This window comes from Scyliorhinus torazame, chromosome 22, assembly GCF_047496885.1.
Source record: "Scyliorhinus torazame isolate Kashiwa2021f chromosome 22, sScyTor2.1, whole genome shotgun sequence".
Taxonomy (NCBI): domain Eukaryota; kingdom Metazoa; phylum Chordata; class Chondrichthyes; order Carcharhiniformes; family Scyliorhinidae; genus Scyliorhinus; species Scyliorhinus torazame.
The window spans coordinates 73,984,813-74,007,546 of record NC_092728.1 but is presented as its reverse complement, the minus strand read 5'-3'; positions in this window follow the sequence as shown (position 1 = coordinate 74,007,546).

The following is a 22,734-nucleotide window of genomic DNA, read 5'->3' as shown; positions in this document are numbered from 1 at the left end:
GCTAGAGGGTCTGAGACGTAGAGCAACAGGTCACCGCATAGAGAGAGCGACTCTGTACTCCCTGCCTACTCTCTCACTGCCTTTCCAACCGTCTGATGACCTGGGCACTATAGCCAGTGGCTCAATTGCCAGAGCAGAGCAACGTGGACAGCGGATATCCTTGTCTCGAACCTCTGTGAGCTTGTGGTGCTTGCCATGTGAGCGTTGTACAGCAGTTTCACCCACAAGGTGAACATTGACCCAAACTGTTCCAGTACCACAAAGTGACATTTCCACTCCACCTGGTCAAAAGCTTTTCCTGCATCGAAGGAAATCATCTCTTCCCTGGGTGGGGACATGTTCAACAGTCGTCTGATTTTAGCCGATAGCTGACGGCCTTTGCCAAACCCGATTTGATGATCCGCAATCACTTCTGGCAAGCAACTCTCCAGTCATCTTGCCAAAATCTTCGGTAGAACCTTTGCGTCGGTGTTCAGGGGGGTGATAGATCTGTATAGCCTGCACTCCAATGCGTCTTTGTCCTTCGGTATCAATGAGATTGAAGCCTGTGCCAATGTGGGTGGCAAGGTCCCCCTCCACAGCAAGTTGTTGAACATCCCCACCAGATGTGGAGCCAGCACCACCTCAAACTCTTTGTAGAAGCCCATCAGGAATCCATCTGATTCTGGCGACTTCCCGGATTGCTGGCTTTGTCCCCATATTCATAAAAGGTCCCCCATACTCTGGTGAGCTGGCTCACCGCTTTACTGGTTGAGATCAACTCGAACTACATTTGTAGTCTTTTCCTCTCCGCTAGCAGCTCCAAAGTCAGGGCTGCAGAGTACTGCCGATCTACCTCCAATATGGTATCGCTGTCTAGTTGCCCTCTACCCCCTAGCCTATACATCCTGTATGATATCTCCCCCCTGACCACAACCTTCAGTGCCTCCCAGAATGTGGAGGGTGATACCTCTCCATTTTGGTTGCAACTCACATAGTTGTTGATGGCCAGTGCCTTGCCGGAAAGGAGGACTGTGTCCAACCTCCACAGGGGGTGCTGGGCCCATCCTGTCTCCAACCTCACATCCGCATAGTGTGTTGCATAGTGTGAGATCACTATTGCTGAGTATTCGGTCCCTACCATTCCTTGAAATACCGATTTCCCCAAGAACAAAAATTCTATTTGTGAGTAAGCCCTGTGGACATGCAAGAACAAGGAGAGCTCCTCTCCCTCGGGTGGCTAAACCACCAGGAGTCTAACCCCCATCTGTTCCATGTAGGCACAGTTGATTCGTCATTCATTCATTGACCAATCAACCTCGGGTCCAGGACACAGTTAAAGTTGCCTCTCTTGATCAGTTGGTGGTAGCCGTGGTTGGGGATCGCCGCCAGTGTTTTCTTAATGAACTCTGCGTCATCCCAGTTTGGGGCGTAATGTTCACCAGTGCCACCAGAGTCCCCTCCGGAACCCCACTCACCATATGCACTGTGCCCTTGGGCCCGTCACTGTGTTGGCTGCCATAAAGGTTAGCGGCTTATTCAATAGGATTGCCACCCCTGTTGCCATTGTGTCAAAATTTGATTGATATGCCTGTCCCACCCAGCTCTTCCTTACCCTCATCTGATCTTTGGCCCTTAGGTGTGTCTCTTGCAGGAACATTTTGTCGGTTTTCAGGTTTTTCAGATGGGAGAAGGCTCGGGATCTTTTGACTGGGCTCATGAGCCCCCTCACGTTCCAAATAACTCTCCTGATGGGGGGGCTGGTCTCTGCACTGCCCCCTTCTTTTAGGGTCAGGCATGATCGATTCGTCGGCATGCTTTGCACGCCCGGGCTTGGCCGCCCCCGGTAAACCATTCAGCCCTGAAACCTGCTGACCAGCACTCTACCCCCATCCCCTTCCCACTCCTTTGACTACCCAGCACCCCCCACTCTCCCCCTTGCCCCCTCTTTGATCAAACAGCCTATCCCTCCCTCTGCAGGCCCTGGGAGGGGAAGGGGAGAATGTAGGGGGGGAAGAGGAAAATGGGGGGAGGGAGGAGGGGGTTGGGGGCATTGGACAGCATTTCTCCTGGTCATGCTGCCTGCACTGATAGCCGCTGCCACTGTGTCCTGAGGTGGCATTGCTGACCCTGCTGCTGGTCCTCCTACCCCCTCAGGTTGAGAAGCCTTGTGAGGTCGGCACCGCCAAAGTGAGGAGCAGATCTGCGCGCTGCCATGCTTGATATGGGTGTGAGTGGTAAGGGGGGCATTTAAAAGCAGCTCCCTCTCATTGATGGTGGGAAGATGAGGCGCGAGTCTGACGAATCAGACGGTGAGGCAGCCATTAATGGTAAGAATTGTGTGGTCTAAGCGCTGTTGAATACAGGCCACAATCTCGCCAAATCAGCCGTCAAGAAACACCCCACCAAATGCACCCAAAATGACACTCAGAAATTATTCCGTTGAATCGCGCCCCATGTGTGGTAGTGCAGCACCTTCAAGATGTGAGCCCTCGCGGACCAGGTGACCAGCTCAGGGCCTATCATATGGGAGCGCATGAACCCCAACCAATGGGGGAAAGGTACAGGGCCCGGGAAGCATTAGCCCAGGCAGCGTGGACCCGGGAGCCTGGGAGTGAAGACTTGTTCAGTTACTCAGTGCCTGTGAATAGTTTACATTTGACTTGTTTTCAATAACCGCTTGTTTAGTTATACTGGAAGTCTCCACAGTATTGCCTCGAGCCACCACAATATGGAATACGATTAGGATTACTGATTCATTTTATATTTACTTTGTTCTGGGCCAGGGTTTAGAGAACCCCAAAGTGTATCATGGAGTTCACGTGACCCACAACTTTTAATAGATTGTGGTATGGGGAGCACACGGCCCACTCTACAGGTGTGGTACAGCAGAAATGGAAAAGTATTTTTTAAGCAAAACAATGTTTATTCTATGAACTCAAGTTAACCTTTTTAAAACATACTGAACATCTTAGCAACCATTAATTCAAATACAACCCCCAAAGAATACAACACTAAGTGATGCGTACGCTGTCCTTTTAACATCCAGAAGACTTACAAAAAATATAACCTTTAACAGAAGCACGTTAGGTTAAAGTCACTACTCAGAACATTTATAATTCTGAATTCACCAAATGATCAAGAGACAGTCTTTTCATGGCAGAGAGATCAACAGCACACCTGCTCTATCTGGCTTCAGATCCAACACTGAAAACAAAACTAAAACACACCCTGCAGCAAATAGCCTAAAACGAAAGTAAAAAGCTGACAGACAGCCCAGCTCCACCCACACTCTGACATCACAGATAAACACCCATTTCTTAAAGGTACATTTCTTAAAGGTACTCTCACATGACAACTTGTGCAGAACATGGAGTGAAGGAGGTGGCATTATGTACTATTTCCATTGTATGAATGGGATTGTTGCCCAATTATGATCAAGAAGTGACTCGCAAGATCCCAAGGTACAGTCAAGGAATGCTAAGTAAAAGCATGTTAATTTGGGAAAAAAACTTTGAATAATACAAACAACAAGAGTTCAAAGCTGCAACACCCATGCATTATAATATTTTTGGTATTGTTAAGCCAATACAGAATATTTGCATTCCGCTGAGGTAAGAAAAACAATTACTGTATTGGAACTGTGAGCACCATCTTACTACAAGGTTGTATAAGAGCAAGCAGGATCATGTGACATTGCATCACTTCCTGTGATGATGTACATAGTGTCTGATTAGCATATTACACAGTTAGACTTAGCTCCTCATACTGGGTACATTATCAGGGATGTATTCACAAGTCAATGTTAAAGAAGACCAGCATAGTAGGACATTCAGAACTGAATTACAGACTATGTGCAACCAGATATTCTGCATTAAGAATTAACATCTCATTACTGAGGAATATGGAGTTTGCACTGGGGCACATCAATTGGTCATCTAAATCAAGCAGCCGCAGAGTTAAAAGGGGCTGAAATTCCCTAGGTGGGTCCCGATCAAGGTCCCGAAAGTGACCTTGATAGTATGTCAAGCACAATTTTCTTGTAGGTGGTCAATTAAGAAATTATCTCCGTTATCATCCAATTTGCAATGTTGGCCGGGTTCCAACAGCAGAAGGTCTACTTTTGGCAGGAAGAATAGAAAAAATCTTATTATCTAAATGGTGAGAGATTGCAGAGCTCTGAGATGCAGAGGAATCTGGGTGTCCTGGTGCATGAATTGACAAAGATTAAAAAACTTGATCAAAACCTTTAAGATCCTGTAGGGTATTGATAGGGTGAATGTGAAGAAGGTCTTTCCTTTTGTGGGAGAATCTAGAACTGGGGATCACTGTTTAAAAATGAGGGGTCACTCATTTAAAATGGAAATGAAGAGAAATCTTTTCTCTGAGGGTCGTGAGTCTCTGGAACTCTGTTCCTCACAAGGCAGTGGAAGCAGAATCTTTGAGTATTTTTAAAGCAGAGCTGGATAGACCTTTGATTAACAGGGGGGTGAAAGGTTACCAGGAGTAGTCAGGTAAGTTACAATCAGATCAGCCATGATCTTATTGAATGATGGAACAGGGGCCATGTGGCCTCCTCTTGCTCCTAATTTGTACGTTCGGTAAGGCCCACAGGGAGGACTGCCGGCTGCCCTCACAGTATGGGCACTGCTGAGGGGCATGTCCTCCCATTGTGGAGCTGCCTTCACTCAATTTCTGGGCTCCTGACAGAGTGGAGGGCCCTTCAGAAAAATTGCGATCCAGTTCCACAATAGGGACTAATTGTCTTATTACGTGGTCTAAATGGCTATCTGCCACTGCTATGAGGGTAAACATCAGCGCTGGCATCCCACCTCCTGGAAAAACACATTGACTCAATTTAGTTTTTTTCCTCACCTCCAAACTACACCCTCCCACTGTTATGAACCACGTTGATGTTAAATGCAAGAGTATCCCAAAACCCAGAAGTGTAACTTGGAGAAATCATTCATAGTGGTGTGTGTTCTTTGGTATTATGTGAGGAACGATGTACAACTCAGTGAGCAACAGTCCAGTTGTTATGTGAACAATTAATAAATAATATTTATTAACTTAAAAGAAAGGCAAAAACATTCACGGCAAGAAGGACCAAAATACACTCTGACATTTAATGTTATAAGCTCCACGAGACCCACGGGGACTACCCGTTGAATCTCCTTGTGAGCCTCGTGGAATATGCGCTCCCCTCAGTGGGCTCATTAATTTGATAGGATAAAACCCACCCCAGAGGTTCCAGAATAGTCCGAGCTGGGGCTTGGACTGTTGCTTGCATGTACTTTTCATAAACCAAGGGTTGGAAATAGACCTTTTTTGACTCACCTTTCCAGACTTCTCATTGACTACCATATTGGTGACGAGGATAAAGAGGAACCTCAGTCGGCGCCGCTAGCCATTTGGAATACAGCCACCTCTCTTCGTAAAGAAATAAATTTTGCAACATTATGAAAATGCCACTCTTTGACAGACTCGATACATTCAATGTGGGAATAGAGGACTGGGCTCAGTACTTGGAGCTATTAGGGCTGGTTTAGCTCAGTGGGCTAAATAGCTGGTTTGTGATGCAGAACAAGGCCAGCAGTGCGGGTTCAATTCCTGTACCAGCTTACCCGAACAGGTGCCGGAATGTGGCAACTAGGGGCTTTTCACTGTAACTTCATACTTGTGACAATAAAAGGTTATATGTGCATCTCTTTTAAGACAAACACTATCGTTGGGGATGATCGGCAGATGGTAATTCTTCTGACCACCTGTAGGGCCCTCACCTTTAGTGTCATAAAGAGCCTAACATAGCCTGCAGCCCCAGACCCCAAGACATTCGAAGAGCTAGTGGTGCTCGCAACAAACCACCATGACTCCAAGCCATCAGTCATTGTGCAAAGATATCAATTTAACATGGCCGAGGGAACCCCAGGGAAGTTTGTTACTGAAATTTTGGCGTGATTGCACAAACTAGCAGAGTATCGGAGTCGATGGAGGATGATCCAAGGCAGTGCGGCATTTGTGGTGGGCAAAGCCACAGAGATAGGAAACCACAGGTCAGCCAGCAAACCCAAGGATGGCACCAGCCCAGAGCCAGGACTCTCCACCTGGAACAGCCTGCTGAAGATGGGTGCATGTAACTAAATTGCTTTGCCACGCTGCAGATTGCCTCTCTCCGAATATCTGTCCAGGTAAACGACCACCTGTTGGATTTGGAGCTGGATATGCGTGCCGCAGTTTCAGTATTAGGCAGACAGACATTCGAGAAAATTCAGACAGGGATGGCTTTTATAATAACGAGGCGAGGCAATGTAGTACTGGAGGAAAGGTTTCAGTTAATCCAAAAAGAAGATTGAAGAAAGGCAATGCAGCTGGAGCACACTCTAACTTCGACAGATCAGTCTGAATTCTGAAAACTGCATATATTGTAAACGCTTTTGTGAACACACTAATGCTTACATATTGATTACCGAGATTATAGAGATGCCAAGATAAAGATGATAAATTTAAAAATTAGACTATGTTCCCATATTATATTTAAGTGCTATGAAATTGCAGTTTACTTAAAATTATTCAAACCTAATTAGAGAATACATACATAAAATTCCCACAGTGCTGAAGGCAGTCTTTCGGCCCATCGAGTCTTCACCGACCCTTTGAAAGAGCATTCTATCAAGGCTCTTCCCTATCCCCGTAACCCCACCCAATCTACACACGAGTGGGCAATTTAGCATGGCCAATCCACCTAACCGCACATCTTTGGACTGTGGGAGGAAACTGGAGCACCGGGGGAAACCCATGGAGACACGGGAAGAACGTGTAAACTCCTCACAGACAGTCACCCAAGACCAGAATTGAATCTGGGTCCCTGGCGCTGTAATGCAGCAGTGCTAACCACTGTGCAACTGTGCCGTACTTCTGCATTGGTGTACAGCTTCGATCTCACTTCTGTATCCATTATTTCAGAAGTAATTCACAAAGAATTAACTTCAGAAAATGAAAGCCACAATCACAAAATTTTATTTGATGTTAATTTAGAAAATGTCCTTGTTAAAGGACAATCATAATTGTTTATTTTGCTTTAACTTTTCTTGCTCCGGTTGCTACATAATGAAGTCCATTTATCTTTTCATTTCAATGAGGCCGTTTTGGAGTCCTAAAGAATCTTTTGAACAGAAGAAATTGAATGGAATAAGTGTCTAATTAAAATTTCACATACAGGTCACTTCATTGTTCTGCTGTTTCTGAGTCACGCATATTTAAAATGAAGATTTAAAACCAGTGACCTCCAATACATATTTTATTTGGCACCTAGTTCAACCTTGCAAGGAATTCTCCAGGACGAGAGGCATGCCATGACTTTCAAATTAATGTGGGGCTAAAAAGAGGTGCAAGGATTGTAATGAACAATAATTGCTTGTTGACTGCAATGCAGGGTGTCTCGCCGGGGTATTTGTGTTATTGTTGATTGGCTCGCCACATAAGCATGGGACAATATTGTTTGTGGCTGGCAACACTTAAAGCTTGCCTGCACTGCATAAAGGTAACCTGCACCTCTTAAAGGGAAGCTGCAACGTGGCTGGAGCAGGTGCTGGGAGTCATGGTTGAGTAGAATCTGATCTGGAAAAGAGTGAGGATTGACATGAGGTGGGAGAAAGTGGGTTCCAAGGATTTTATATGCTGCATTGGAGATTTTGGCAGAGGATCTGGAAAGTAACAGAGAGGTCCTGAATCTGCAGGGGTAAGACCCTCTAGGTTAAAAAGGCAGTGAGAGCAGATAGCAAGAATTCAAACCCTAACGGACCTCGATGCAGTGCTGCAAAAAGATCAATAAGTGGTCACGGTCATTGACTGCATCTTCAAATGGCAAATTGTACCAACTGCGCCACTAGCTCAGCTTGTAGCACAGTAGTTAGCACTGTTGCTTCACAACGCCAGGGTCCCAGGTTCGATTCCCGGCTTGGGTCACTGTCCATGCAGAGTCTGCATGTTCTCCCTGTGTCTGCGTGGGTTTCCTCCGGGTGCACCAGTTTCCACCCACAAGTCCTGAAAGACGTACTGTTAGGTAATTTGGGCATTCTGAATTCTCCCTCTGTGAATCCAAACAGGCACCGGAATGTGGCGACCAGGGGCTTTTCACAGTAACTTCATTGCAGTGTTAATATAAACCTACTTGTGACAATAAAGATTATTTAAAAAATTAGACACTCTTCAATTCACCTGATCACTGACCTTCCAGCAATCTCTAACAATCAGCCTTCATACCTAATATTCACATGTTTCAGCTTACCTTCAAATACTTAATACTGGCTCAAGCCTCACACCCACATTTCACAGGTTGCCCACAGTGCCAGCTATTTAACCATGATAGGCTGCATGACACTCTTTGGTTGGTGTACTTAATCTCTGGAAAGGTAACGTGACACATGTTCCTTCCTTCAGGGAAGCAAATCTGCCATCCTTATTTGGCCTCACTTACATGCAACTCAAGACCCACAGGGATGTGGTTGATTCTTAACTACCCTGTGAAAAGGCCTGTTAAGTCACTCAGTGTCATGAAATGCAAACATGCAGCTAATGAATACATAGAATAGGACACGACCAATGAGCAGTCAGGACACTCAGGGGTGGTATCTCACTGTAAAAGAGATGAGGCACTCACACCCCACCTCTTTTCCACAGACCAACATCTACAGAGTGAGACAGGGTGTATCCTCAGCATCACACCCCAGCACGTGGCTGAGAGCAAGGCTGGTTCAGTTAGACTGAGTTACTACATTTAGATTAACAGAGAGTTGAACTCATTGAGAACTGTGCTAATAGTTCAATAAAACACATTGAACTCACTTCAAAGTCTGGAGCATCTTTTACTCAAAACTGCATCAAGTGGCAGCCTGTGTTATTCCAAATTACATAACACAACATGATACCAGGAGTCTGTTCAATCTAGTTAGTTCAACTCAGCAAGATCTGTGATGACCAGCGAATGTATACCAGCACAATGGAAAAGATTCAGGCTCCTCACCAGCTCAGGACCTCCGGCAATCTCAGTGCCAACTGGCGGACATTCAAGCCGAAATTTCAGCTTTACGTCGAAGCATCAGACCTCAATGGTGCGTCTGATGCATGGAAGAAAACTCTTTTTCTCACCACAGCGGGTGATCACACCTTGGACATATTCAACTCCTTTCACTTCGGCGAAGACCGGGACAAGACAAAGTTTCAGACCATCCTGGACAAGTTTGACAGCCACTGTGAGGTGGACAGCAACAAAATCTTCGAGCACTACATATTCATGCAGCGATTGCAAGATAAAGAGGAATCCTTCCACTCCTATTTAACTAATCTTAGACTGTTAGCGCAATCCTGCAACTTCGGTGATATCACTGACTCCATGATCAGAGACCAAATTGTTTTTGGAGTTCACTCTGATCCTCTGAGAGAGCAGTTACTGAAGATCAAGCATATGACCCTGCCAGTCGCGATTGAAACATGCAAAGTGCATGAGCACGCTGAAAATCGCTATTTCCAGTACAAAACGTCAGAAAATGATAAACTAGGCGGAGAGTGTGCAGGCCATCTCCCGGATGCAGCATCTCAACATTGACGAAAACGGCTATTTTGTGCGCTCTTCCTGGGGCCCGACGCATGCGCGATGCGAATGGGATAACGAAGCGGCCGAAACCCGCACTGCGCAGGTGCAGACATCTGAGAACAGCACTGCGCATGTGCGATGATGCACAGAGCGTCAGGACGCTGACGCCATGACGTTTTCGAACTGTGGCACCGCCCATTTAAAGAAACACTGCCTTGCAAGAGGCAGACGCTGTTTAAACGGCGGGAAGCCAGGCCACTATGCAGCCCTGTGCAGATCTGCACCACCAGTCAGGAGCCAGCGCTCCCAATTCCGACGACGGCGCATCTGGAGTGTGCAACAACGCCTACAGGATTCTGGTCCTGGCAGTGCAACGGATCCAGATGATGAATGCCTGGTCAACACCTACCGTGTGGGCATTATTACAGCATGTGAATATGCCACACCAGACACATCGCAAGTCCAATCCATCCTAGCTGTGGATTCCGAGGACGAATGGTGAAGGTCAACCACTGCCCCATCCAGTTCAAGCTGGGCACAGGTGCCTCTGCCAACCTCCTCTCACAGGCAGACTACAGATACATTGAGAAGCCCCCAAGGTCCTTCCAGCTGCCTGCAAGCTCCTGGATTACAACGGGAATGCCATCACGGCACTGGGATCCTGCCATCTGCATGTATCCAACCGACACACACAAGCATGGTTACGCTTTGAAATTGTTAAGCTGGACAGGGCATCCCTATTAGGTGCACACGCCTGCAAGCAGCTGAACCTCATTCAAAGGGTTTACACCACAACATCCTCCCATGTGGATCTTCAGGCCGGCATCGACGATATCCTCGCCCAGTATCCAGATGTGTTCAATGGGATGGGCACGCTGCCGTATCGATACAAGATTCTGCTACGACCTGATACTGAGCCAGTGGTCCATGCACCAAGACGTGTCCCTGCTCCACTGAGAGAGCGCCTGAAGGCACAGCTCAAGGATCTTCAGCAAAAGGGCATCATATCCAAGGTCACCGAACCGACTGACTGAGTCAGCTCGATGGTGTGCATCAAGAAGCCTTCAGGGGAGCTGCGCATCTGCATTGATCCCAAGGAACTCAATAAGAATATAATGTGGAAACACTACCCCATCCCGAAGTGGGAAGAACTCACGAGTGAGATGGCACACGCGCGCTTCTCCACCAAATTGGATGCATCACAGGGATTTTGGCAAATCCAGCTGGAAGAGTCCAGCAGAAGGCTCTGCACCTTCAACACGCCTTTTGACAGATACTGCTACAATTGCATGCCATTTGACATCATCTCGGCATCGGAGATGTTCCATCCCACCATGGAGCAGATGATGGAAGGCATTGAAGGGGTTTGTGTGTACGTGGACGACATCATCATATGGTCCACGACCCCTGAAGAACATGTGTCCCATCTCCAGAAGGTATTCCGCCATGTACATGCCAACGGCCTAAAGTTAAACAGGTCCAAATGATGCTTTGGCACATCGACGCTCAAGTTCCTCGGCGACCAGATCTCACAGTGTGGTGTGCGCCCGGACACAGATAAAATCAAGGCCATCGAGGCGATGAAGGTCACTGAGGACAAAAAGGCGGTGCTGCGCTTCTTGGGTATGGTCAATTTTCTGGGCAAGTTCATTCCAAACATGGCCACACACACACCATGGCCCTGCTCAACCTGGTGAAAAAGTCAACTGCCTTTGAGTGGAAGGCGGCACACCAGACAGAGTGGCTGGAGCTGAAAGTCAAGCCTGGCATTTTTCGACCCGGACCGGGAGACGAAGATATCCACAGATGCAAGTCAGGATGGCATCGGTGCGGTGTTGCTTCAACGAGATGACACATCATCCTGGGCACCAGTAGCCTACGCATCAAGGGCGATGACGCCCACTGAAACCAGATATGCTCAGATTGAGAAGGAGTGCTTGGGTCTTCTCACCGGCATCCTCAAATTTCATGATTATGTCTATGGCCTGCCGACATTCACTGTTGAGATGGATCATAGGCCTCTGGTCCACATCATCCACAAGGACCTGAACGACATGACGCCTCGGTTGCAGAGAATCCTGCTTGAACTTTGGAGGTATGACTTCAACTTGGTGTACACACCTGGCAAGGTTCTCATCATCGCTGATGCATTGTCGCGCTCCATCACCTCGCCCAGTGAGCTGCTGGAGATATCCAGCACATCGAATCGCAGGTGCAGTTGTGTAATAGCACTCTTCTGGCGACAGATGAGAAGGTAGTTCTCATCCATGATGAGACAGCCAAAGACCCCCTCTTGCAGCGCACAACCTCACCAATGGCTGGCGGAAAGGGCAGTGCCCACAATTTTACAATGTGAAGGATGACCTGACGGTGATTGATGGTATCCTCCTCAAGCTGGACAGGATTGTCATTCCGCTCAGTCTCCAGAGCTTGGTGCTGCGCCAGATTCACGAGGGACACCTGGGCGTCGAGAAGTGCAGACGCAGAGCCTGGCAAGCTGTCTACTGACCTGGCATCAGCCAGGACATCACGAACATGGTCCTGAACTGTCAGCGGTTCCAGCCAGCGCTGAGCAAGGAGACACTCCAACTGCATGACATAATGATCTCTCCGTGGTCCAAGGTTGGCATCGACCTCTTTCATGCGAATTGTCATGACTACGTATTGATCATCGACTATTTCTCGATTTGCCTTGAGGTGCTGAAGCTCCCGGACCTCACCTCTCGGACCGTCATCAAAGCCTTTAAGGAGACATTCTCAAGGCATGGCATCCCAATCACCATCATGAGCGACAATGGCCCCTGCTTTAACAGTCGAGAATGGTCCACGTTTGCCAGGTCATACAATTTCCAGCATGTAACCTCCAGTCTGCACTATCCGCAGTCCAATGGAAAAGTCGAGAAAGGGGTGCACATTGTGAAACGGCTCATCTGCAAGGCCACGGACTCTGCTTCCAACATACACCTTGCACTGCTCGCGTGCAGGGCGACTCCATTGTCTACTGGCATGTCGCCGGCTCAACTCCTGATGAACAGGGACCTGCGGACGAAACTTCCAGCCACACACTTGCCCAACCTGGATCACCTACCGGTGCTGCAGAAGATGCAGCAGCTCGGAGACCGTCAAAAGAGGGGCTATGATGCCCATGCCACCGATCTGGCCGTGCTATCCCCGGCAGGCACTGTCAGGATCCAGATACCGGATGGTGGGTGGTCTGCCCCGGCTGTCGTCGTTCGACAGGCCGTGCCCCGCTCTTATGTTGTACGTATGGCTGATGGCTCCATCGTGCGAAGGAATCGACGGGCACTGCGCAAAGTTGCCTGCCCGCAACCACTTTCTCCTCCATTTCCATATGTTGAATTGCCACCTCCTGATACCTCGCACCACGAGGCCACCAGTCAGGCTTCCATCCCACCTATCAAGGCGCCGTCGTCCCCTCAGCCACCTCTCCAGCGGTCAACCAGGATCAGACGCAAGCCTCAGAGCTGGACTTGTGAACGTTTGTTTTGTTTGCTCTGTTCTGTTGTCCTCCGTCAGTCACGTTAGACAGACTCATTCACATGTAAATACATTCACATACGCCAACAAAACATTTTTTAAAAAGGGGCGATGTCATGATATGCAAACATGCAGCTAATGAATACATAGAATAGGACACGACCAATGAGCAGTCAGGACACTCAGGGGTGGTATCCCACTATAAAAGGGGTGAGGCACTCACACCCTGCCTCTTTTCCACAGACCAACATCTACAGAGTGAGACAGGGTGTATCCTCAGCATCACACCCCAGCACGTGGCTTAGAGCAACGCCGGTTCAGTTAGACTGAGTTACTACATTTAGATTAGCAGAGAGTCGAACTCATTGAGAACTGTGCTAATAGTTCAATAAAACACATTGAACTCACTTCAAAGTCTGGAGCATCTTTTACTCAAAACTGCATCAAGTGGCAACTTGTGTTATTCCAAATTACATAACACAACACTCAGTTCAGGTGCAATTAAGATTGGGCAACAAATGCTGGCCTTTCCAGCGACGTCCATATCCTACGAAAGAATACATTTAAAAAACGGGTGCCAATGAACCCAATTTCTCGGCTCTGTGTGGCTCTGTTTATTTGGTTGTCACGCACTGAAATGATGGCCTCACATGCAACATGCCACTGGTCATTCAGACTGATAGCAAAATGAGCTCGAGTTCAATAGAAAACAAAGGCAGAGGCTAAAATCTCAAAGACTTTCGTCAAATTTTCCTGAATCTCAGTTTGAGTGGGTGTTCATTTGTTGGGAATTGGGACACAAAACCAAATGCTTATTCACTGTTATTTTGTACCTTTGTGCAAAGTGCCTGTGCGCTCAGATACAAACATTTGAATGATCTTTAAAATTCGATCCATTAGGTATACCTGCAAGAACAGCTGCAGATCTGCTGTCACACTGAATCAGAATATCAAAGAATTGAAAAATAACATGTTCTATCTTGCACAGCTTTCAAACCACTTTGATAGGATCACTATACTCGCACTGCTATTGTGCAGTTGAGGTCAGGAAAAAAAGCCTCATCTTCTGTCAGCTGAATGTGAATTTTATGTTTTCTTTTCACTGCCTGACTTCAGCTCAAATAGCCAAATTTAGAAAAAGGCCAGCATAGGAGAGCAGCGGTGATGTAAAAAATAAAATGGATGTTAGCTAAAATTATATTAATTTGAACATACTATGAGCAGGGGGAGACCATTTCCCCCCTCTAGCCTACCCTGTCATTTGATAAGATTATAGCTGATCTATTTGTGTTTCTGTTCTACATTCCCATCTACCCCCGATAACATTTGATTCCCTTGTCTCGCAAGAATCGATCTGACTCCAACGTAAAAAATATTGTATGACTCTGCCTCCATCATCTCCTGAGGCAGAGAGTTCAAACGGCGTACAACCCACTGAGAGAAATAAATTCTCCTCTTCTCTGTCCTGTAAGGGTGACCCCTAATCTTAAAGCAAGGCCCCCTAGTTCTGGACTCACCCACAAGAGGAAACATCCTTTCCACCTTGTCAAGACTTCAATCGCTCTTTGAGATCCTGCAGTGTGGCTTGCAACACCATCCACAGCACTGAGATTTTACAGATCAGAATTTCAAGCCATATTCTCTGCACTGCTGCAACTTAATCCTAGAATAACATCATAAAATGGTTACAGCACATAAGGAGGCCATTGAGACCTTTGTGTCCGTGCCAACTCTCTGTAATAGCAACTCAGCTGGTCTCTTTCCCCTGCTCTTTCCCTGGAGCTCTGCAAATGTGTTTTCTTCAGATGACCATCCAATTCCCTTTTGAAAGCCATGATTAAATTTAACACCACCACACTTTCAGGTAGTTCATTCCAGATCGCTGAGTAAAGATTTGCTAATCCTTGAAAAGGAGTCCCCTGGTTCACGACTCTTGCGGCAATGGAAACAATTTCTTTCTATCTATTCTGTCCAGACCCCTCATGATTTGGAACTCCTCTATCAAATCTCCTCTCAAACTTATCCAAGGAGAACAACCCCACCTTTTCCAATTTATTCCCATAACTGAAGTTCCACATCCTTGGATTCATTCTCAATTTTCTTTTCTTCATCCTCTCAGATTCGGACAAAACTCTCCGGTTGAGGCCATACCAAAGTTTAATAAAGTTTCACCATAACTTTTCATGCTCTATACCTCTATTTATAAAAAGCAAAGACATCCAGTGAAATTCTCCGTCGGCGGGATCTTCCCGTCCGCCGGCAGTGCCCCACACCCGCGGGTTTGCCGATGGTGTGGGGTGGCTACAATGGGAAATCCCATTGGCCGGCTGCGGGGAATGGAGAATCCGGCTGTCGGCGGGGGCACACCGTGCCAGAAAATGCGGCTGGCAGACTGGAGAATCCGCCCATCCTCTTTGGCTCCATTCAACACCTAAGCATATTTGGTCTTAACACCACTGACCTCACTGGTTGCTACCTCAATCAGGGGGTGCATAAAAACCTGTCATATTGCTTCATTTTGAGCTAAGCTTTCTCTCGCATTTCTGCTTATTATCATCTACCTCTTCAATATCGTCTGTCTGCACCTTTCACCCCCTCAATTCTTGAAACTCTAGCCTTCATCACTTTGAAGCTTGACTTCCTAATTCTCTCCAAGACGGCTTCCCTCTTCATGGATTAGTTTATCCAGAATACTGCACTGCTCTGCCATCATCCACTTCTTCAATCTGTGTCAGGTTGGCTTAAAAAATATCACCCTAGCATTCAAGTGTATGAATGGCTTTGTCTCACTCTTGTTTTGTGACATTTCACCCCCTATCTACTCTACACACTCTTCACTCCTCAAACACTTCTTTCTGCTTGTTACTCATTTCTGTAATGTAAGAAATGTGGCAGTTAATTTGCATACATCAAACTCCCACAAGCAGCAATGCGATAATGGTTATATAATCTGTTTTTGTGACGTTGATTGAGGCAGAAATATTGGCCGGTACGCGGGGAATAACTCCATTGCTCTTCTTCAAAATAGTGCCATGGGATCTTTTACATTTTCCCAAGTTTGCAGATGGGACCTCAGTTGAACACCTCAATCAAAAGATGGCACCTATGGCGGTGCTCCCTCAGTACTGCACTGAATGTCCTCTTCAATTTTTGCACTCAGGTCCTGGAGGGAGACTTGAACCCAGAACTTTGTCACCCAGAAGTGATATTTAGAATCATCTCCCAAATCTGTAATTCTCTGTCTATATTCAACCACATAAATCTACAATTATTCCCATGTCTAGAGATAAGCAATCACATACTATAATTTTGGACATTGTTTTAAACCTCACATTTCATAGAATAGAATTTACAGCGCAGAAGGAGGCCATTCGGCCCATCGAGTCTGCACCGGCCCTTGGAAAGAGCATCCTACCCAAGCCCACACCCCAACCCTCCCCGTAACCTTGTAACCCCACCCAACCTTTTTGATCACGAAGGGCAATTTAGCATGGCCAATCCACCTAACCTGCACATCTTTGGACTGTGGGAGGAAACCGGAGCACCTGGAGAAAACCCACGCAGACACAGGGAGAACGTGCAGACTCCGCACAGACAGTGACCCAAGCCAGGAATCGTACCTGGGACCCTGGAGCTGTGAAGCAACAGTCCCTCTTCATGGATTAGCTTATCCAGAATACTGTACTACTGTGAAGCTAACCACTGTGCTCCAGTGCTGACATTCTCAGATTGATTTCAGTTGTTGCATCATGTAGTTTGCAAATGTTTCTGTAGTTCACCCAAATCGTTTAATTTCAAGATATTTCCCTGAATAATTTACAATTAAAAAATGATGGACCAATTACAGCCAATGGTAGGATTATAATTTACTTGCTGATGCACAGATACAGAAGCAGCACTCTTTCTTTAACTACTCCCTGACAATCAATGGCTTTACTATTGCTGAACCCCTCATTATGAACATCCTGAGGGTCACCATCGATCAGAAACCTAAGTGGACATTAATATTGTGGTATTAATCGCAGGTCAGATAGAGATTGGGTATTCTGCAGTGAGCAATTCACTTCCTAGACCGTAAGAAACTGCAGAGTCACAAACACAGCCCAGTCCATCACGTGAACCCGCCTTCCATCCATTGACTGTCTCTATCTCACGGTGCCTCAGGAATGCGGACAGCATAATCAAAGACCCCTCCCATCCAGGGTTTTCTCTCTTCCAACCTCTTCCATCAGGCAGAAGATACAAAAGTCTGGGAACACGCACTAACAGATTCAAAAACAGCTTAATCCCCGCTGTTACCAGACTCCTGAATGACCCTCGTATGGACTGAACTGATTTCTCCACGCATCTTCTCTACTGTGTAGCACTATACTATCTATGCTTCAACCAATGTCTATGTATTTACATTGTGTACCTATCGTATGTCCTATGTTTTTCATGTATGGTACGATCTGACTGGACCGTACGCAGAACAATTATTTTCACTGTACCTTGGTAACAATAAATCTAATTCTAAATTCTAACCCTTTAGAGGCTTCCTTCCACCTACAAAATAGAAATCAGGAGTGTAACGGAGTACTCTCCACTTGCCTGGATGAGGGCAGATCCAACAACACTCAAGAACTTGGCAACCTGCTTGATTGGCACCCCATCCACCACCTTAAACATTCACCCCCTCCGCCACAGGCATACCATGGCTACAGATTATATCACCCACAAGATGCAATCATAGAATCATAAAATTTACAGTGCAGAAGGAAACCTGTCGGCCCATCAAGTCTGCACCGCCCCTTGAAAAGAGCACCTGCCCACGCCTCTACCCTATCCCAGTAACCCCACCTAACCTTTTTGGACACGAAGGGTAATTTAGCATGGCCAAACCACCTAACCTGCAAATCTTTGGACTGCAGCAACGCAAGTTGAAATGCAGCAACTTGCCGAGTCTTCCTTGAGAGCATCTCCCACACCCACAATTACTACCACCTAGAAGGAGAAAGGGAGCAGGCACTCCAAGCCACAGACCATCCTGACCTGTATCACTATTTCTTGATATTTTTCTGGGTCATAATAGCCTAGCTCCCTTAGTAACAACTTCACAACACGGACAGCAACAGTTCAGCACTAACTTCTCGAGGGCAATTAGGGACGGGCAATAAATTCTGGCCTTGCCAGCAACACCCACACCCCATGAATAAGTAAAGAAAACATATCAGGGCTTCAGAATTGCATTAGTTATTGCATTTATAGGGCGGCATAGTGGCGCAGTTAGCACTTCTACCTACGACGCTGAAGACCCGGATTTGATCCTGGCCCTGGGTCACTGTCCGTGTGAAGTTTGCACACTCTCCCTGTGTCTGCGTGGGTCTCACCCCCACAACCCAAAGATGTGCAGGGTTGGTTAAATCACCAGACTAATTTGGCCCTTAATTGGAAAAAGAATATTTTAAATAAAAGTTATTGCATTTATCTTTTTTGTATAAACTTAAACTACTTATTTAACGTTATCTATGATGCACTGCTGCTGGATGAAATCGTTTCCAGTGTTTTGAAAAGAGGGAGTACATTTGAAAATTGTAAGAGCAACAAGAAATGGAATGTAAAATTTGTATGACAATTTGACATTTTTGGGGGCATTGCCTGGATGAAACCTTCTCATGCGAGGGTAGCAAGCTCAATTCTATTTCAGCCTGATTTAATGATGCTATTCCAGCCATCCTGCATCCGTGTTCTCACAGAATAATCTCCTCAATCCTGAAATTTAAGACTCAATGGCTTACCGGAAACAAATGGGCTGGATTCTCCTTTTCACGACGCCCGAAGGACGATCTGTGATCGAGCAAAGAATTCAGCATTGGGCAAAAAAATGGGATGCGCCCACTGGCGGCGGGATTGAAGTTTGAGCTCCGTGCCAACAGGAGCAAGCATTAAGACCCATTTGCATCCTATTAACAGGTTGGGCACCATGGGCGGGATTCTCCAATAATGGGGCTATGTCCTCATGCCCGCGAGGAAACGAGCGCAAATCACTCCAGGCTTTTTTCTAGAAGGTCGGGGGTGATTCTCCGTTTTTAAGGGGGCTTGCAGAGTCCCGGAGTGCTCCTCGCAGTTCGGGCTGCCGATACGAGGCCCTGCACTTCCGGCCGCTGGTCCATGCGGGCGGCCCCGCGCGACATGGCGGACTCACAAAGCGGGCCAGCGCCGAAGAGGTAGGCCCCCCCCCAGGTCACGCACGCCCACTGATCGGTGGCCCCCGATCGCGGGCCTGGCCATCGTGGAGCCCCCCCCACCCCCGATGACGGATCCCCTCTTCCCCCACCAGGACAGCCACCGCAGCCGTGACTCCGAGCTCCGGCTGGGTGGAACAATATGTGAACCACGCTGGCGGGAACTCGGCCGTTCGTCCGCGGAGAATCCACGGGGGCCTCTTTCAATGGCCCCAGACCGGCGCTGCGCCGACTGCGCGTGCATGACTGGCGCCGATTCTCCGGCCGCCGGTCCGACGCCCAATTCTCCGCCCCCGCGCTGGGCGCAATTGCGGCGCGGAGGCTTGGAGAATCACGGCCCGGGGCTGGATTCTCCAATTCTGAGACTAAGTGCTGATGCCGGCGTGGGAACGGTGGTGTCCCACCCTCCCACACGCAACCCCCCCCCCTCCCCCACCCCCCATACACCTGGCCGCCATACAGCGGCGGCCCACCCAGGGCAACGACCACAGTAGCCCCATAGGGGACATGGTGCATACCCCTGGCGATGACAGTGTCAGCCAATGGTACCCCTGGCAACAGAGACAGGGGCCACAGCCAGAGGCCCCCAATTTGCAGCCCCGACGGAGCCTGGGGTGCGGGGGTGGGGATGGGGGGGGAAACATGCGGAGACTGAGTCTGCAGTTCCAACCGCAGCCACCATGTAGCCCGGTGGACCTGGTTGGGCATGGGGGCGTAGGCGCCATGCTAACATGTCAGCCTTTCACCCCCTGCAGACAGTGGATATTGGAATTCAACCAGCAATGGTGGCCTTCCTGCTGGCCACCACAGCCCTGGAGGATGCCCTGTTGCTGTATGAGTGGAGCTCCTCGAGGTGGAGGAGGAAGCTGCATTAGGGCTGCGTGCAGCAGCGGAGCGTGCCACAGAGGAACAGGTGGCAGCCACCTTGGATGGAGAACGAGCTGCCCAACAGGCCGAGGAGGAGGAGGTACCAAGGAGGTGCTGCATGAGGCCTCGTGTGTACCGGCACCGCCTGTCATTCGAGGACCTGCCAGACCGGGCATGCTGTCGAAGACTCCGGTTGAGCAAAAAGACATGCGACGTATCTGCCAGATGATGGCACACCTGGCACCGCGGGGGTACGGGGGAGGACACCCACTCCCGGTGGCCAGCAAGGTGACGGGCACCTGTCCGGGAACTCACAGACCTCTGTGTTCAGGTGCATTCAGGCTTTCACGGAGGCTCTATATACCCAGGTGGCTCAATACATCCAATTCAACGTGGACCGAGCCCACAGCGGGGCTCGCTGCAATCACCGGCATGCCCTAGGTCCTGGGGTTGATCGACATTATACATGACTCCCTACAAGCACCTGCAGATAACAGGCTGCTTTACACCAACTGAAAGGGGTACCACTCGATGAATGTGCAGCTGATATGTGACCACCAGATGTGCATCATACACCTCTGCGCCTGATACCTGGGTATTGTGCACAACGCCTTCATCCTGGCACACTTGACGATTCTTGACATGTTCAAGCCGCACCCAACCACCGCCCCCCCCCACCCTTGCGCGCACCCACCCCAGCTGGGGGTTGGCTCCTGGGCGACACAGGTCATCCATTGTAATCATGACTGATGACACTTATCTGGAGGCCACTGATCAATGCGGAGACCCACTACAACGACGTCCATACTGTGACCAGGGGTGTGATCGAGCGCTGCTTCAGCCTCCTGAAGGTGTGGTTCAGGTGCCTGGACCTCACTGGAGAGGCCCACCAGTATGATGCTGAAAGGGTCACCCCATAGGGGCTACTGTGGACATTGCCCTGGGTGGGCCGCTGGTGTGTGGCGGCTGGTGTGAATCGTCAAGTGTGCCAGGATGAAGGCGTCGTGCACAATGCCCAGGTATCAGGCGCAGAGGTGTATGATGGGGTGTGTGCCAGAGGGTGGGGTGCAGGAGTGGGGAGGGGGGTGGGAGCATCCAAACGGCCGGTGTCAGGAGTGCAGACCAGTGGCCAGTGTGGGTGGTCATTCGGGTGAGCTGCAAAATGTCTGCCTTGCATGTCGCAGTAATGGCGGTCCTTACCTGGACACGGCTGCGTCTTCTGCCAATGGGATGGAGGATGATGACAACCCGCTCTGCGATGAGCTCTGGTGTTGGTTATCATCTGACAATGTCTGACTTCTGTCCACGGTAGCAATTTCAGGGTGATCCCTGCATGCGAGCTGGCCATTCCGTCACACTGTCCCATCGAATCCCTAGGGTGGAGACATTCAAGGGGGGGGTGTCAGTGAGGAGGGGTTGCCTGGCTACCCAAAGGTCCATCCCCCCCCCTCACCCACCCCCCGCACTCTCTCCTCTCTGGCCAGCTCAGAAAACTCACCCCTCACACCCATCTGGCAGAGCACCAAGACAGGTTATAACAGTGGTAACAGGTGTTTAATATGAGCGAACATTTACAGATTTGTGCCCTAGCCTCTATAACTAAATTGTGCCCTGCACCCGTGCCAACTTATTGGTGCCTAACTTTCTGGCCTTACGGGCCCTAACGCTACATCTAAGTTGTTCCCCAGGTAGTGCAGCAGGATGGAGGCAGCCTGCTGTGATTCCTGCCCTGCGACCTGGGTCCCCGTTAGCAGGCGTCTTCGTGGGCAACCGGGCCTGGATGGGCCCTGATGTGTTCAGTAAGTTGGTTCAACGTTGACTGCAACTGGATGCAGTGAAACTAGAAACAGGTTTCTGATACAGGAGATGGTCCAGCACTGTTTTATTGAACTTTTATTGAACTGATTGCTGTACATAGTCTGCTGTGAGTTGATACTCTATCAGTCTAACTGATAACCTCCTACTGGCTTGACCAGACTAACTCTCTACCTCACGGTGATAGTGCTCACTGGCTTGTTTTTGTAAGGGCCACAAAGAATCCAGCACGAGTTTTAAGGATACAAAGTAATAACATTTATTTACAATAACATATATATATATATAACAGCAGCAGCAACTTCCCTTGCTGCACACTCCTTCCTCCTGGTTCCAAACTGGCCAGCTTTATTTATACATGGAGTTTACTAAGGGTTTCTCTGCCCCCCTCATTGGGGAAGCTCATACTCCCACAGGATTGTGGGATTGTCATTAGTCCCCAGCCAATGGTAAGCAGGCAGGTTATAACACTTGTGCCCTCTTATATCTCAGTAGCTGTGTCCTGTAGAGAGAGGGAGAGTCTTAATGCCCTGTGTGCTTTATAATGGTGGTGTCCCGTCAGGTGATTGGTTGTTATGTGCTGTGTTTGTTCATTGGTTATCCTGTGTGTCAATCACAGCCTGTCTGCATCTCATTATATACATGAGTGGATATTATGACAGGCCTAGCTGCTGCTCAGCTTTCCCAGATAGCATGGTGCCGCCCTGTTCTGTCTGCCAGATGCACCAGGGACAGGAGGGAGGGGGTCTGAGATGCTGC